This window comes from Camelina sativa, chromosome 11 (genome assembly GCF_000633955.1).
Source record: "Camelina sativa cultivar DH55 chromosome 11, Cs, whole genome shotgun sequence".
Taxonomy (NCBI): Eukaryota; Viridiplantae; Streptophyta; class Magnoliopsida; order Brassicales; family Brassicaceae; genus Camelina; species Camelina sativa.
In genome coordinates this window covers 26,004,902-26,020,380 of record NC_025695.1, presented here as the reverse complement: position 1 = coordinate 26,020,380, position 15,479 = coordinate 26,004,902, and the positions used below count along the sequence as shown (strand labels likewise).

Here is a 15,479-nt window from a genome sequence, read left to right as displayed (position 1 = left end):
TTCAATACCTTGCTTGCCAAGTCTCGTGTCTGCAGAAGTATGCTACACTACAATACCAAAATTCCATTCAACAAGCTCAACGGTTTCAGTTTTTATTCGGCTTCTCTGCAATCAGAAAGCGAAGAAGATTCGACAATAAGTCCACTAGAAATATGTATTGAAGGATTAGGAGGGACTTCAAGAGCATTGATACTTCCTTTTATCATCTCGACGAATTTGTTCATCGGTGGACGATCTATTGGGCATGGTTGAATACACCAGTGACCTACCAAAATCATCTTCCTTGTAATCTCTTTTTCCTCTATGGTTATTTCATCACCAAATATCCATGTTTGTTCTCCCTCTTCAAGATCCTTATAGATCCAATTTGGAAAGTAAGTCAAACTAGCTGCAGAATCAATTGTTTCTACTACTTTTTTGTTCCTTGCTCCAATCATCTCGAGGACCAGCATTCCATAGCTATACACACCAGACTTCTGCGAGACTCTGCCGTACATTCTTGAAAACACCTTAGGTGAAATGTATCTGATAGTTCCTCTAGCATTTATCAGTGACAAAATGCCTCTTCTCACAAAGCTTAGCAAGGCCAAAGTCTGAGACTTTAGGATAAAGATTTTCATCTAACAGGATATTCTGAGGTTTGATGTCGAAATGCACAATTCTTGTTTTGCAACCATAGTGCAAGTATTCCAATCCCCGAGCAATGCCTAGCGCGATTCCGTATAGTATTTTCACATCTAGAGTCAATGATTCTTTTCTAGACATAAACTGATCCAGAGACCCATTCTCTAAAAACTCATACACAATCGCTCTTTTTGACCCTTCATGGCAGAAACCGAGCAGAGAAACAATGTTTATATGAGATTTTTGGCTCATGCTGGTGACTTCATTAATGAAATCTTCACCAGTTCCATTCAAGTCCTTCAAGACCTTTACTGCAACCTTCTGACCATTAGAAAGGTTTCCTCCATAAACAGTTCCAAATCCTCCTTTCCCAACTGTGTGTGAAAATGACTTTGTTATGTTCTTCAATTCTGCATAAGTGTATTGTTTCAGCAGTACCTTGAACATGCCGAAACTATTTTTCTTTCTATCCTTACTCTTTATCTTACTTATCGACAAGATCAGGACAACAAAAAAAGTGACCAGCCCAATTGCAAAACCAACAGCTATGAGGATTATCTCCAAAAGATGTGACTTGCCTTTTCGAAACCGCGAGGTTACACGATTTGGTGTTAAGTCTGGTGATACTCGAGGATATGGATTAGGCGCGGCCAGATTATTATCAGAATGATTCTGCTTGAGAATATTTACTCCATTCAGAAGAGCCTCACAATATGATGCACCATTGTCCATGTAAGGATGCAACTCAAGTCGTAGATCAGGTCTCAACCCATTTTCGGAACCAACATACACACTGAAATCTAGATACATCGGAATACAAGAACCAACGCTCAACTGAATCACGTCCACCTCTTGCTTAGCAATCTGATGTCCAATGAAGATGGAGAAGATGCGTTGATTTACTTTGTTCAGTTGAGGTATTGTCTCACATAAATGAAGCCTCACGAGGTAGTTAAACTCGGCGTCGACTGTAAAAAGCCATGTCAGGTTGAAATACAGGTTTAGCATAGGGTTCCTGATGTTCCCCATTTGGCGCGATGTGGCATACACATCCTCCGGCCCAACATACGCCAGAGTTTTCTTGGTGTAGTTGATTTTTACACCTGGAATGGTCACAGTCATTGCCTGATCTCCTAAATAATTATCAGAAAGCCACGGTCGGAACATTCCCGGATCATTGACCTCATCCACCGTTCGTCCGCCTACATTAATCTGGTGAACGTTATCGAAAGCCGTCGAGTTGTCTATCTCAAAGTCGATGTTGCCGCTACCAACGTTTCTTATCATGTCGTCAAACCCTCCCTTTGAGTAAAACCGGTCAGGCATGGAGACGATCCCGATTCCGTTAACGAAACCAAACGAATTAGTCAATAGGTCAACTATTGACTGATGATATATCATGATTTTTTACGGTTTTTAACAATGATATAAGTGTGCTTTTTGAGTTTTTTGATTTGTTTTCTAGGATGTTTTTGATCTTTACAGGTTTTCTAGGATTTTAGCATGGATGGAGCGAAGTGAAGCAATTTGGATCATTTTGAAGCATTAATCCGGAGGAAATCAACTTGGAATCAATTCAGAGAGATGGTGTCGATCGACGCCAGCTTAGTGTCGATCTACACCCCGTTTATCCGACAGAGGAAGCCATGTTTTGGAAGTTTTACAAAGTTGCCCGAAGTTTTCCATATTTGCATCACAAGTCCCTGACGTGTTTTAGGATATATATATTGTTTTTGGGTTTTAGAAACCCCTAAGCTTTATTTTTCCCTGCAACTTTTGAGAGAGAAAACCCTGAAAGATTTTAAAGAGCTTTTAGAGAGAAGAATCAAGACTCCTTCAGAGAAGATTCAGAAATCCTTTTCTTCTTCTTTTAATCTCTTAATGCAATTTATTCAGAATATGATTTGTTCTTCACTAAACATGTCTGAGTAGTTTGCTTGTTAGGTTTAGGGGTTTTCACAGGGTTTTTATGATTTATTAGATCTTCATCATAGGTTGTTCTTAATATTAATCCTTAATTGACCATCTAGAATTAATAACCTAGAAAAATAAATTGATATGAGAATAAAATTGATTTTCCCTGATAAAACCCTTTGATGAGCAAAATTACTTTCTGCAAAGAGATTTGATTTAGTAATTTTGTGAACTTATCAAAAGCAGTTTTTAAAGCTGATTTTTAACCTAGAATTTTACAAAGAGATTTGGATTTTCTGGTTTTAAATTTAGATAGTATTTGTAGTGAGAACTGATTTATTTTACAAAAGTGTTTAGAGTTCTAGATCTGAACTTAATTGCTTGAATCCTATTTATTTATTGATTTAATATTTTATAAATTCCTGAGAAATTCTCTAGATTTAGCTTTTTGATCCCTTGAATTTACAACAATTTAATTTAATATTTTGCATTGTCCTTTTTAATTTAAATCATCTTGTTCAGCGTAATAACAAAACTCCATAATTTATTGTGTTTGATCTTGAGTCTCTGTGGATTCGACCCCTAAGTACTACAATGATCTCTTGTTTGAGAGAGTAGCTCAGGGTTTAAATTTGAGCATATCAAATTTTGACGCCGTTGCCGGAGACTCTTTGATCTACCATTCGATTTGAGTTTTTGATTTCGTCTAAATTTTTCTTTTTATTTGAAACTTACACGCTTTTGTTTCTTTTATCTTGTGTGTTTCAGGTACATGCCTAATAAGCCTAACACAAGGAGCAACAAGACTTGTCCTACTATGAAGCTTTCAAACCAAGAGTTGGGACAACTAGAGCGTGCAAACACGAAAGCAGCAAAATCAGCAAAGATGGTCAATCCGGTTATTCAGAGAGTTGATGAGGCTGGTGTTTTGAGAGATCAAGAGGGCCACTTGCGCAATGAGCAGGGCCAAAAGCTTGATGCGGGAGGCAACATAATTGTTGATGTCGTTGCTGCCCAGGATCAGAACCTTGGTGTCGACCGACGCCAACAGGGTGTCGATCAACACCTACCTCCAGCAGACGTACGTGGAGATGCAAACCACGTAAACAATCCGGTTCGAAGACAGGATCAAAACCGGGATCTGATCAGGACTATTGCAGACTTCAACCGGGCTGATCTGATGTATGAGAACCGCTCTGCTATTGTCCCTCCTCCATTCCAGAGAAATGACTTTGAGCTAAAGCCTTCTTACTTTCAACTGGTTGGGCAAAGACCCTTCTCTAACCTGCCCAATGAGAATCCTTTGGATCATATTGAGCACTTTGAAGACCTGGCAACTAGTATCAAGGCCAATGGTGTGACTGAAGACTACATCTACTGCAAGCTTTTCCCATATTCACTTGCAGGAGAAGCATCTCAATGGTGAAACAGTTGCCAGCTGGATCTTTGACATCTTGGCAAAAAATTAAGGTGGCTTTCCTTAATTATTTTTATGATGATGCTATGTCTGATGAGTTGAGAGTGAAGTTGTCCTCCTTCAAGGAAAGACCAGATGAAGCTTTCAAGGCAGCTTGGGTGAGATTCAAAGCCTATCAAAGGGACTGTCCACACCATGGTTTCTCTAGGGTGCAGCTGTTGAGCATCTTTTTCAGAGGAATTGACTGGGAATATCAGCTAGCCTTGGATGTTGCAAGCCATGGAAACTTCAAGACAAGATATCCAGATGAAGCTGAGAATTTGATTGAGAATCTGGCTTCCAGCAATAGCGCTAAGAGAGCGGATGCAGAAAGGAAGAGATTGCATGGAGGATTTGATACAAACCAGCTAGCTTCTGTTAATGCCAAGTTTGATTCAGTTCACAATCTTCTTATGGGTAAGAAATCGGTTCACTTTTCTGCTGAAGTTGAGACATTTGAGCCTAAGACAGGGAATGAAGAAGCATATGTCAACTTTGTGTATGGGAATCAGGGTCAGAGATTCAGTAATCAGCAAAGCAATAGGCCTTACAGTGGGAACTCTTCAGGCTATACTCCCAAACCGGATTACCAGAAGCAGCAACAAAACAATGGTTAAACAAGAACCTATAGGAACTCATCCTATCATTCTCCGCCTCCACAGACTGCTTCTAAGAGTAGAATGGAGGCCATGCTTGAGCAGCTTCTTCAGGGTCAGGAGCAGTTAACTGTGACTTTCAATGGGAAGATTGATAATGTCTACAATGAGCTTACTGAAAGGATTGATGCATTGAATATACATGTTAAGAAGCTGGAGAGTCAAGTTGCACAGACTGCTGGGTCTGTCAAACGACAAGAGGGTTTTCTTTGTGGAAGAACTGAGTCAAATCCCAAACATTCTTGTAATGACATATCAGTGAGAGGTGAAGATGAAGGTGAATGTGCTTCTGCAGAACTGGGAGAGCAATCGGCCAAACCCGAGATGGAGATGACAACACTAGATGATGGTGTCGATCGACACCAACTTGGTGTCGGTCGACACTCATCTCAGACAGAACCTGAAGTTACAATATCTCCGGTTCCAGCAGCTGTTGAGAGGGTATATAAGCCGAAGGTCCCTTTTCCTAAGCCAAGAAGGTCCAAGCAGGAGCTTGAAAAAGCTAGGTGCAAAGCTATGATGGATAAAGTGATAATAGAGATGCCTTTGACTGATGTAGTCAAGTTTTCTCCTAGGATTAAGCGCTATGTTAAGAGAATGGTATCAAATGGGTTGAGCCCTGAGGAAGGAGCACTGCTTACCAAGGATGTCAGTGCAATTCTGTTGAACCAGACTCCACAGAAAAAGAAAGAGAGGAAGCAAGAGGTGGTTGTCTCTAAGAAGGTGAGTGCAATGATTCAGTGTAGGACTGTAGAGAAGTTACCAGATCCTAGAAGCTTTGTCCTTGATTTCTCTATCTGCAGAACGGTTTGCTCACTCACTTTGCGATCTTGGCTCTAATATCAACTTGATGCCACATTCTGTTGCTGTAAGACTTGGGATGACGGATTTCAAGCCAACTCAGATTTCTCTTATCTTGGCTGATCGATCCCGAAGAATTCCTGAGGGTGTTTTATAGGATCTTCCAATCAAGGTTGGAAACTTCATGATTCCCACTGATTTTGTGGTGCTGAAGTATGACAAAGAGCCTAGTGATCCTCTCATCTTAGGACGTTCATTCCTGGCTACAGCTGGTGCCATTATAGATGTGAAGAGGGGACACATAACACTGAATGTGGAAGATTTAAATATGAAATTTGAGATGGATAAGTTGAGGAGAGCTCCTACTATTGATGGACAGACTTTTTCTGTTGAGAAAGCTTCTCCTACACGAGCATTAGGCTCATTGTCGATCGACCTCCTCTGTGTCGGTTGACACCCCTCCACATCCGAGCCCGAACTTGTCTAAAACTGATGTTGCAAGTCAGAAAACTGTTCCCAAACAGAAACCTTCCTGCTCCACACTCCAGAGTCCTCAGGTAAAGCAAAGGTATGCATCTTCTTCACCTTCAAAGATACAAAAACTGTTTTGCAGTTAACCAAGCCACGAGATTATCGTAGAGTGCTTGTTTCTTCTGTTGATGCTTTTGCAGGACATAAAAGAAGCAAACCCATACCCAAGTCTCGCCCTGGTCCTCTTCCTCATGTCCTTGGTAGACCTCACTCTTCTACTGCTTATATACCACCTTAGATGAAGAGGACATTTTCTCGGAGGCATTCACTGCCACGTTCTGATCCATTCTATGCCTGAGCTTCAGCACAGTCAAGCTAATGACTGAAAACAAGCGGTTAGTGGGAGGCAACCCACTTCTTTGTTTTTCTTTTCCTTTTGATTCATTTTTCTTTTTGCATTGAGTCAGTTTTTGTTTGAATTTTGTTTGAAATTATGAACTATCTATCTATTATGTTACTTTTAACTTGTGTTTGAGTGTTTCTTAATAGAATAATCATCCAAGGATTGATCCAACAACACATCAACACAACTAACTGCAACTAACAAGGAGTTTCTGCCAAAAATCACCATTCATGATGAGTGTCGATCGACACTGAAATGGTGTCGGACGACACCGATGGGTAACACGAGAACAATTCATCTTTTCTTTACAATTTTTCAACAAATTTTTGTTTCTTTCCTTTCCATTGCTTGAAAACACTGGGAACAATGTCATTTAAGTCTGGGGGAGGTTAGTACTAACTACTAACATAGTTTTTTTTTAGTGTGTCAAAACCGTATTTTTGTTTTATTGAGTCAAATTTTTCAAAATTGTGTTGAGAACTATGATTTTTCTTTTTAGTGTACTGCCTTGGTTGATTAATGCTGCAGATTGAAATCACAAATCCGACTAATGAAAAATCCAATGACTGACCAGTAAACCAAAGACAAAACAAAAGCGTGTAAGTTTCCAAGAAATTTCTTACAAAAATCCAAACACTGAGAAGCTGCTCAAGCATGGCCTCCATTCTAACAAAGCCAAAAAAAATAATGTTTCCAAGAAATTTCTTACAAAAATCCAAACACTACTTGCCAAGGAAAAGACTCTATGTCGCTCAAATCTGATATTTGCTATTGCTACCTTAAAAACCAAATAAAGACTACTCCATTCTTATCTGTTGCAATCTTTGAGCTCCTTTGATGGAACAACAGGTATCATTCTTTGGAGTGACACCCCTTCATTACTAGAGTTCTCATAGAGATAAACTCCACCACTCTCATCAAAATTTGAGCAAACTCACTGTCATCATTGAATCTGAACGGTATACTGCATATTGTTAGGGGTGGATTATCCTCCCCACACAAGGCCCAGTCCAAAAGGAAGGTTATTTCGGTCCTTTAAGGTGACGAACCGACACGATTTCCTATAAATACGGATGTACGACGTTCAAGAAAGGCATCTGCAAAAAAGGAGCTAAAACGGTATAGAGACAACGAGAGATAAATCGTCCTCCAGTCCGAAGCTTGAGTCGACGAGCTCTAAGCTCGTCTTCCTTTTTCCTTTATTCACCTAAATTCATCTCGTCTATCGTTGTAGTCTGAATTATTGTGCTTCGGCACCAAGTTATAAAGAAAGATTCGACATCCTTTTTTACTGAACTAAAATCTTTAATTGTGACCGATATCAACATCAACAATTTGGCGCGCAAGGAAGGGGAGCCAAGTCGAAGTTATCTTTAAGACTCAGAAGACGGACCTACGAGAGTTAGACGAGATGACAGGGAACACCAAAGACGGCAACCAAGAAGCAAGGTCATCGGGAGGCATTGTAACCCCAGCAACGGATCAAGCGGGGGACACAACCCTTCCTACCCCGGACGCAGCGAGGAAGGTTGTAGTCACGGAAAGCCTTGGAGAGTTTATCATCGCCACGAATCTAGAAATCCCAACAAACACGGAAGCAACGCAGACTCCCGAACAGCTCGCCCTGTTTGCCGAATGACCTATCGCCAGTATCGACGAGCTGTTCTGCCGAATAATGACACGTCTCCACCAACAGGAGTAGCAGACAAGCACTCGCCTGGATGCACTAACTGCAGCACATGCCAGATAACAAGAAGAGATCAACTACCTACACACAACTCAGCAAAATCCAGCAAGTCCAAACACCACTAGTACAACCACGAGTACACAGCTATAGGTTGGCGACCTAGGACTTCGCTCCACTGCCACGGTCGAAGAACCAAATGGGATCAAGGACACCGAACTAAAGGAACTTAAGGATAAGATGCAGGAAATGGCGACAACGTTCCACAAATCGATGAGCAAAGCACCATAACTGGATCTCGTGCTTGAAGCGACAAGATGAACGCCGTTTTCCCGAAGGCTTGCTACCACACCGATATGACGGGCAGTCAAGCCCCGATTAGGTTACTACGATGGAACGGTTAACCCACGTGATTTCCTCCTAACCTTCGGAGTAGCACTCGGCCCCCTGCAATTCAGCCCCGAGGAGTATGACGTTGGCTCGTGTCAGGTCTTCGCCGAGCATCTGACAGGGATGGCCCTGAGTTGGTTCTCGAGACTCCCGCCTGGCTCGATCGACAACATTAAAGATCTAACCGTCGCTTTCTTGAAGCAATTTTCCGTGTTATTGGAGAACAAAAATTCACACGCCGACTTTTATTCCCTAGCTCAGGAGCCTAAATAATCACTCAGGTCATTCATTGGAAGATTTAAAGATGTCTTTGTCAACATCTCGATACCAGACGCGGCAGCTATCGTCGCTTTCAAAAACGTATTATGGTATGAGTCTCGATTTAAAGAAGAGCTATAATTATCGCACGTTGAGACGATAGCAAATGCACTCTGCCCAGCCGCAAAACATATCGAGGTTGAAGAAGAAAAGGCCTTCCATGCTAGGAAGCATGTAGAGGAAAAAAACGTCGTCACTTAGGAACCGACGGTCGTCGTTCCAAAAGTCAACCACTTCAAGCCCCGACAACACTTTACTCGTAATCAAGATCGAACTCGTCGAACCTTTGCGATCGATGAAGACACGCAACAGGGTCTACCATGGAACAAGTACGTTTGTAAGGAAGGAGGGGAGAGTAGCGTGGCACAATACTGCGAGTACCACAAAAGTAACATTCACGCAACCGAAGAATGTCACTACCTCCTGACAATCCTGAAAGAAAGGTACAAGAAGGGCGCGATATTCATCGAGTCAGACAGAAACAAGACGGCGAGGCTGGGGAAAATGATACCAAGCAAGCAGAGAACATTGCCCGAAAATTCATAAAGGATTCTAAGCAACTGGCAGAACGAATAAGCCGACCATCGCGCATTACACCTTGGACGAGAGTAATAAGCCGAGTAGTAACTCGTAACTCTTAGGAGAAAAATGGGAGGCCGGCCATCCTGCATCGTACCCATAATTATGTATTAACAAAGCCGAGTCAAAAATTGTTGACTTTTCTAAAGTCGAGTCGCAACTCGAAAATTTCCGAGAAGGAAAAGGTAAGTTGACCATCACACATCGCACCTAAATGATCAAAGAAATCAGCCGAGTTGCTACACGTATAACAAGATACGAAAAAAACTACGTTAAAATTTAAAAGGGCGTCGACCCCTAGTTCAACAATAGTTTACGAAGGGAGGCGAACCCCATACGGCACAAAAATGAAACAAAACAAGCAAACATTGCACGTAAGGCGATTTCAGCCTTCTAACCCCAGGTCGGCATTGGAGGGTTCGTCAAACTCCAGCTCACCTTGCTTCGTCCGCCAGAACTAGCACTCTCCTCACAACTCTTCTAACGTCTTCATCGGAACCTCCGCACCCCTGGCGACCATCCTCGTAAAGGGTTCAAGATTACCCTCTTCAAGATCGGGAACCTCTGCCTCGGCCAAGAGTGCCTCGCTGCGCAAACGCTCTTCCAGCAACTGATCCCTCCTCAACTTCGAAACAAAGAGCCCATCAGCAATCATATGCTCAAGATATTCCACAGTCCCGTCAACACGGCAGAACTGGAAGTGACGCTCGAACTGGCGGCGCGTGGCAATGATATAGGCCCTTAGCATCTGGATCCAAGCATCATATGACTTGATCTCTGCACGAATTACTTCATCACCGGAGAGCGAATGTACCTCACAACCAACCGCTCCCGAGCTCTCCTCAACCACACCGACCTCGTTGTCACATGCATATGAATGACCTCACAAGCGACCAATCGATGGTTCTCAAAAGCCACACCCACTGAATGATCAACACAAGTCATAAAGCTAAAAAATATGTGATAACAAAAGATTAAAAGATCCGATAAAGAGCAAGGTCCAAAAGAAAGCAAAAGAAAAAGTACGGGGAGCCAACCCCAAACACGACGAGCTAGTACGAAACGAAACTAAAATCAAGACATAAGGCCGGTAACCAGAGAATCACGTCCAGGAGTCGGAGGAGTGCCATCATCCCGACGACCATCTTGCGGGACGTCCATTCCCTCCTCATTCGCCCCTTCACCCCTGTCAGTTTGGATGTCTTCACTCTCTGACCCGTCGACCTCAGGCTCGTCGTCCTGCTCTTCGGTATCCCCACTTTCTGGAGACCTGACACATTTAGGGATCGCGGGAAGAGGCTCGGCAAAAACCAAGGAAATGTCGAAGTCGGCTTCGGCGATATCAGGAATATCGATCTCTTCAACCTCGCCTTCAGCTGGGACATCACGACAACGACCTTCTCCTTGACCCCATCAGCGAGAAGAGAAATCTGGCCATCAGTAAGAAGCATCTCAAGCATCTGCACATTCCCAACGGCTTGGTTGTCTTCAAGGAACTTCACCCTAGACGCTTCAATCGCACCTGCGTATTCCTTGTGCTTCGACAGTGGTCTCTGTGCGCGACCGGCTAGTTGATGGCAGGCGATCCTTTCAAAGACGCCAAACTCCTCGCGACGGTCCCTAAGCTTTTTGGTCTCCGGGCTAAGGGTGAGTCGAAGCCCATTATAAGAGGAATCAGACGCTTTAAGCTTTGAAAGAAGGTCGTCCCTTTCCGAGATTAACCCGCGACGGTGGTGTTCGAGCTTTGAAACCTGGTCGCTCGATTAGGGCGAATGGCTTCCCCGAGCTGAGCTTTAAGGCGCTCAATCCTTTCCGAAGGGTCCAAAGGGTTCAAGCAGGAGACCTCCAAATCGCGAATGCGACGCTCGTAGCACGAGGTCATGTGATTTGTGCGCGCAATAAGCTGTGAAACAAGTGAATGTTAGTCAAAGAAAGGGAAAGGAACAAACTGAGAATGGAATAGACGAACATCGAAGACAGTCTGGGCAAGGTCGGTGACCGCTTCTTCCTCTTTCATCCGTTCAATGGGCAGAAGGCGACCAGAGCCGAAATGAATTCTACAAAACAGCTCGGCGCAGGATTCGGAATCGTCTGGAAAGCACCGAGCAGCAGAAGTGTGAGAGAAGTCCCAACGGTAATCTGTTGTCTTCGGCTTCTTCGAAGGATCAGGCCGCTCCTGACCAGTACCCTCCTTCCTCTTCTGAGGAATTTTGGTCGCCTCGACTTGGCAACTGGGAGTCTCGTTGACCTTCCGTTTTGAGGGGAGCGTCTCGACGGGTCCAGTGTGGCGATTGGAGGGGAGAGGGTTGGTTTTGGCAAGCTGTTTGCCCTCGTGAATCTTGGCCGGTCGACGACCCTAAGGAGAAGGAGCGTTCCGAGACGAGCCAACATCAACAATTCGGACCTCTGGACCAGTATCTGATCGGTTATCTGGACAAGGCAGTGGAGTCGCCTTGGGGGTTCGGCGATAGCGGGCAGACGCGTCTGGAACGATCATGTTCAGTCTTCCCATTGCCTTGGCTAAAGCAATCGACGAACAAGTTAGTACGGAGACAAAAGGACATTCCAGAAGATACAAGCATTGAGCTAAAATCGACAGGGTTACCTGTCTTCTTTTTTGACGGAGCTCGAGCTTTTCTTGGACGATCCTTTTTAGGCTCGGTGCCCGACCAAACATAAGGACAAAATAGTTTGATTGCGTCTATCTCGGCTTGGAATGAGGCGGAACACGGGAGTAGACACCTGGGAATGATGACTGCAAAACAAAAGAAAAATACATAAGAGTTGTCAGTAAGCGAGAGCGAAGATGACGATATGAGTAAGAGTGGTCAGCTACCGGGTGAAGGGTTCCACCCAGAGAACAAAGGAATAGAATGGTCCTCGAGGACCCCCGAGACGATCTCCAGGAAGAAGTAGGAGCCCCCCGTTGTAGGTTTTGCCCTTACCACCTTCGACAAGGGTCGTCTTCTTCGCCGAGGCTAGATAGTAAATCTCGAGAGTCTTATGCCGATTCGCCGGGTTAAGAGTCGTCAATTCCTCGAGGTGGTCGCAGGTAAGCTTAACGCCTGCGTCTTCAGCCATAATAGAAAGGCCTACCGCGTTGCGGAAAGTCGCAGGGGATGACTGCGAAATAGTCGCCTTACACCTGGCGAAATATGCCATCAGGAAGTCAGGGAGAGGGATTGTGAGCCCACACTCCGAAAGGCAAATGTAACCATGAGGAGCATCCCAGGGTCGTTGAATTGGAGATGGTATTCGAATATTTGGCCGAGCGTTCAACTTTCCAAGTTGAACGGCTTTGACAGCTGCCTCAAGCTTCAACGTGGAGCGGCGGACGAAAGAGAATGTGTTCGAACTCACTGGAGGAACCTCGTTCGTATTCAGAGAAAACCCCTCGTCGATCGAAGGCTCGTCGACCAAAGAGGATATTTTACAAGGAAGGCCGGACGAACTGGGAACGGCCGAGTCAGTAAACAAGCGGCTCTGAAGAATGGCAAGCTTATTCATATCAGAATTTGTGGAGTCGGAAGAAGATGGCCCGGGGGAAGGGGATCGTGCCCGGCGTCGGATGGATCTGCCAGAGTCTCCGGAGTCGTAGGGGGTAGTTTGCGGTGGAAGGATCAGCCGATATGGATTTGGAAGAAGCCATAAAAGGAAATACAAAATAAAAGCAAGTAGACAAAGGAAAAGAAGAGGAACTGTTCCTTATAGCAAGGGAAGAGCGGAAGTGAGAAAAAAGTTAGGAGGTGAAGTATTTATAAGCGAAGAAAGAAGGGTTTTGTAGCCATCATTGCGGATTAGAGGAAGGGGACGTTTGGAATTTTGAACTTCACGCGCTAGTAAAACCTCACGCGCGAGATTGGACAGGCTTTCTCGAAGAATGGAAAAGTCCACTCGCGACCTTCCACTTGCCAGATCTTTGTCCTCAGGAGACCTTTCGGATTCCCAATATTTATCTGATTCGGGACCCCTTCGGCTTCCGAACATCAGAGACAATGTGTAGCAATCCGAGTCAAGAGGACTGCAAGGCAACAACGCTCGTCGCCGAAGCAACATACAGTTCTCCGCTTAGCAACTACGAACTGAAGGTGGGGGGAAATACTGTTATGGGTGGATTCTCCTCCCCACACAAGGCCGAGTCCAGAGGGAATTTCCCTAGGCCCAAATGATCATCTAAAAGGAAGGAAAGGTATTTCGGTCCTTTTCGGTGACGAACCGACACGACTTCCTATAAATATGGGCGTACGATGTTCAAGAAAGGCATCTAAGAAAAAGGAGCTAAAACGGTACAAAGACAACAAGAGATAAATCGTCCTCCAGTCCGAAGCTTGAGTCGACGAGCTCTAAGCTCGTCTTCCTTTTTCCTTTATTCACCTAAATTCATCTCGTCTATCGTCGTAGTCTAAATTATTGTGCTCCGGCACCGAGTTATAAAGAGAGATGCAACATCCTTTTTTACCGAACGAAAATCTTTAATTGTGACCGATATGAACATCAACACCTATTACCTCAAATGTTAGACTACTATGCGGAAGCGTGAAACCGGAAACGTACCTTCACTGGTTTAATGATGAATATGGCATGAATCGCCTCAGAATTGATGCAGAGATCGGGGTTGAAATCAACCACAAGCCACCGTTCAAGTGCTCTCTCCGTTGATCTCTCGAAGCTTTCTCTGTCTAGAACGTTTTACTCTATTACCTTTACCTATTAATATTGTTCCTCCTACAATTCTCTTCAAAATATGTAGTAAACCATGCATTATCATTTAGAGGTTATATGGTGAGTGCAGCAGTGAGTTACTTACACTCATTCATCCTTTGGATCTGAATCATTAACATAAAGTGACATCAGGATGAGTGTAAGCCAAGTCACCTTCTGAGTTGATACGTTTCTCCTAACCTGTGTTATACTTTTCTTCACCAAGACTCATATAACTCTCCTTCCTATTTTTACCAGTTGCGGTATTGTTTTCAGGTTCAGTTCCGACGGTAACGGCACAAACGCAGCACTTCACAATTTCATAGCAATGGAAGATTTTACACACATCTCAAGAGCAGAGCTAGCCACTTATAGAGCCAATTAAGATTTCCTCCCTAAGCTTAACGGCCTTTATAACAACCCGTCAAATGCCAGATCATGTGTATCACTTTAAACTGTGAACTCAAAACCCCTCAATTTGGCTTAGAAGGTCTCTCACACACTAGCTTAAAACAGTTCAAGCGCCTTGATGAATCTGAAACCTTCGGTTCGACTACAAAATTAAAGAATGGAGATTCTTCGTCCACAAACTTCATATCTGAGTAGGCATAAATGTTTCCTTGGTTCATACGACTCGATGTGTATTGGGTGGAGCATAGGCAATTAGGCATAGCTTTCCAATCTAACTTAATTGGTCAAAATTCGAGGTCTTTGGGCCATTGGAGGGACTTATCCAACCAAATTGTTTACAAATTTTTTGTTATTACTGTCGTACAACCAAGGCCTTTAATCAGTAGCCACCAAGATTTGTAACCTAGTGAATTTATTCTTGTGTCGTTGTTGCACCACTATCTCGATTATGATTCTAAATCGTATGTTACACGTTAGTGAGAAAAAAAAAAAGACTTTGGATGTACAGGGAAAAAATCATTCATACTCCTCATAATTGAAGTTCAAAGTCATGGGTGGTGATGAATGAGTCTTATGGGTCAACCATTGACTGACAAAGCAAAAGAAATATTGTTTGGAAGAAAATTCTGATATCTTCACTTCTCTATATTTTTAAGTTTATGATTATAAAAGCTCTCAATAATTAAGATCAATAATCTTTAGAATAAGACCCAAAATTTAATTGTCAAAAACAAAAGACCCAATTTTTTTTTTTTAAACCCTAATTCTCCTAAAGAACAAGACGATGATTAACAACTTTCTTACGAATTGTCATTAAATATTTTACATATCCCTTTTTCACGACACATCGATTACCGTTAAAACCGACGAGATCGATGGATGTTCGCACGCCCCGGCCATGGCTATTCCAAGGAGGCAACNCTATATTTTTAAGTTTATGATTATAAAAGCTCTCAATAATTAAGATCAATAATCTTTAGAATAAGACCCAAAATTTAATTGTCAAAAACAAAAGACCCAATTTTTTTTTTTTAAACCCTAATTCTCCTAAAGAACAAGACGATGATTAAC

General features: G+C 43.2%; 1 long non-coding RNA gene and 2 pseudogenes across 1 annotated transcript; all 3 read right to left on the bottom strand.

Moving 5' to 3' along the window:
- LOC104728345 lies at positions 1–2,039 on the bottom strand (annotated as a pseudogene).
- LOC104724266 lies at positions 9,555–14,543 on the bottom strand. Its single transcript, XR_757603.1, has 4 exons — positions 13,851–14,543; positions 11,902–12,051; positions 11,266–11,816; positions 9,555–11,199 (listed from the first exon to the last, which is right to left on the bottom strand). It is a non-coding gene; the product is annotated as an uncharacterized LOC104724266 (long non-coding RNA).
- The window catches only part of LOC104728344, a 2,146-nt pseudogene continuing 2,041 nt past the window's right edge, over positions 15,375–15,479 (bottom strand).